The sequence below is a fragment of the Callorhinchus milii genome, unplaced genomic scaffold (genome assembly GCF_018977255.1).
Source record: "Callorhinchus milii isolate IMCB2004 unplaced genomic scaffold, IMCB_Cmil_1.0 Scaffold13, whole genome shotgun sequence".
NCBI classification, from domain to species: domain Eukaryota; kingdom Metazoa; phylum Chordata; class Chondrichthyes; order Chimaeriformes; family Callorhinchidae; genus Callorhinchus; species Callorhinchus milii.
In genome coordinates this window covers 18,127,006-18,129,933 of record NW_024704754.1, presented here as the reverse complement: position 1 = coordinate 18,129,933, position 2,928 = coordinate 18,127,006, and the positions used below count along the sequence as shown (strand labels likewise).

At 47.2% G+C, this 2,928-nt stretch overlaps 1 non-coding gene across 1 annotated transcript; it reads left to right on the top strand.

The window, feature by feature from the left end:
• Positions 1-1,835: 1,835 nt before the first annotated feature.
• Positions 1,836-1,909, top strand: trnat-cgu. The gene has a single exon. It is a non-coding gene; the product is annotated as a tRNA-Thr (tRNA).
• The last annotated feature ends 1,019 nt before the right edge of the window (positions 1,910-2,928 follow it).

Genomic DNA, 2,928 nt, shown 5'->3' with positions numbered 1-2,928 from the left:
TTGTCACGCAGTTGAGAATTCACTGTAAAGTGTGTACTTTGTGGGCGAAACACGGCAACCAATTGTCCCACAAACAGCCGTGGATTGAGTGACCAAATTGTTTTCATTCACCTGGTGCGGGACCTTGCTTTGAGCAAAATGGCTACCGAGTTGGTCAGTGTAAAAAGGAAATCACTCAGCCTCCACTTGCCAAGCAATTTCTCACCCCCCTGTACAGCAGGTTTGGAAATTATAAAACAAACGGCTTGTCTGATCGGTACAAACCCTTTGCAACTAATGTGAACTCCCGAGGAGGACTGAATTGCCTTTTATAATAAGAACAGATTGCTTTCAACCGCGGAACAAACCTTTAATATCAAGCCCATCTATTACCAGGGACACAAAAGCTGCTAACAGATCTGGAGCCAAACTTATTGCTTCCTTCCTGTTATTATCGGCGCGTTCAGACTATTAATTGATCAGCCTCGATACATGGCAAAACACAGAGGTTGGGGGCTCAGCCACGAAACAACTGCTTGTGAGAGCAATTGGCTGCTGTCTTTCGCCAACAAAATATACAGTCGTGCACTTTACCGTGTGCCCCGTGTGAAAGGCTTCGAAATGTCCTCCCGAGGTGAAAAGTGCCGCAACACTAATAATAACAATCCTCGCATTTGATACAGCGCCTTATCATGTCGTTGAGACGTCTCAAAGCCCTTCACAGGATATACTGTCGAGTGTAGTGACTGGATATTTTGTGGGCGAAACACGGCAGCCAATTGCCCACAGCAGTGTTCCCCACACAAACAGTCGTGGATTGAGTGACCGAATTATTATTATCTTTTACCGTACCACATGTAAGGGTTATTATTATTCTTATTATTTGGGCCGTCCACAATTTCAGCAAACTATAACAACAATAAGAATAATAATCCAAAATAAAATGGCTGAATTTTAATCACGTTTGGCTTTTCCCAGTTAGTCCTTGAAAACGAGCTATGATTAAGACATTGCCAGACTCTGAACTCAGAAACAGGACAGGAAGGTCCTCAGCTTCAAGGCACTGCAAGACCCAGCTCCTCCCTACCTCTGTGACCTGCTAACCCCGTATCAACCTGTCTGCTCCCTCCGCTCAGCGGGCTCTGACCTGCTCCATGTCCCCCGCCCGGCCAGCTCCACCATCGGTGTCCGGACCTTCAGCCGCTCTGCCCCCACCCTCTGGAACTCCATCCTACAGTCCCTTCGCCTCGCCTGCTCCCTCGCCTCCTTCCAGGCACAAGCCTCAAGACCCTCCTCTTCGACCGACTGTGCCTTCGGTCACCCTCCTACCCCCCCACCCTCCCCGCCCTCCACCCCCTCCTGAGCCCAATCCCCAGCTCGGGTGCAAATCCCTGACTGTCCAGGGCCTTGGGACCTCCTCCTGACGTGAAAGATGCAGTGTAAATGTCATTTTGTAGTGCATTTTGAATAGAATCAATCTGGAGCCAGTGGGGGCTGACTAGCCCTCGATGTGCTAATTAGCACGACCGATCTGTTAAGGAACGTCGCATATTCAATCTTTCTCGAGCGGGTTTGGTGATGTGCACAGGGGGAATCTGAGGAAAGTGGCTCATTTTATTGCTTCTCATACTAAGTGTTACCTACTCTTGAAACCATCAATATTTCCAATTGGGCAGATAGTGGCTCATAGTGGATATATTTAACTCAGGCGGAAAAAAAAATCACTGGTAGCTGAGAATTAAGCTGAGCAATGCTCTGTCTGCTTCTGTCTGAATCTCGTATAGATGTGTTGAGGAATGATTTAAGCATTGTTCAAACGTCTGCGTTATGAGCCGACATTTGTTGGAGTCTTGCGGAGTCCTGTGGCTCAGTGGTGAGAGCACTCGCCTCGTACGCGAGAGGACCCGGGTTCGATTCCCGGGCGGGGTGAGACCTGAGGCAAGTTTCATTGCTCCACCTGTCTCTGTTTGCCTAGCAGTAAGTAGGCACCTGGTTGTTACTCGATGGGCGGATCGCTTTCCGGGGGTAATAATCCTTCCCCCCAAAATAAAAAAGAATTGGTCACTCAATCCACGGCTGTTTGTGGGGTCGCTGCTGTGCGCAATTGGCTGCCGAGTTTCACCCACAAAACACACAGTGACTGCACTTTACAATATATTCTATGAAGAGCTTTGTGTCATCTCAACGATGTGATAAGGGGCTATATCAAAAGCAAAGATAATTATTATTATTATATGATTAAAAGCACGTCCCTCAAAGTGAAATGCAATTTAAAAAATACAGATGATAGTCCCAGCAGTGAAAGTGTCCTCTAACTTATATATCAAAGCAACAGTCAGTCAGTCAGTGCTTAATTGTGCTGACTATCCTCTGGAGCATTGGGGAAAGATATCATTGCCTACTTCATCACAGTTAATTATCTGGCGAAGGATATCTGTAATAACTTAAATAATAGCAATGCCAGAACAATTACCTTCCATGAATTCATTCCCACTGTAAAAGGTTAGACATTGTTTGATTAAAACTCCCCATTCTCACCCAGTATGTGTCAATTTCACAAAACTGTTGCTAACTTAGGCAAAGCTAAACTTCCTCTCTCTCTGTCTCTCTCTCGCTCTCTCGCTCTGTTAATTTTGCTCGGACATTCTCTGCTGTTGGTTTGATGCCTTTCTCCTTTGCTCTTTCCCGCGGGATCTTTAACGTCCACCTGAACAGGACACAGGCGGGGTTTAACGTCTCATCCGAAGGACGGCGCCTCCGACAAACCTGGGGCGTTCCTCCCCCCAGCACAGCGCTGGAAGGTCAGCCGAGACTGTGAGTTCCAAGTCCCTGACTTTGAGCGACTTAATCATACAACCGGAGGTGAGAGCGGGAGTGACTGAGCCACAGGTTGGCACTTATCGTAATAATAATATGAATCCTGGCATTTGATACAGCGCCTCATCACGT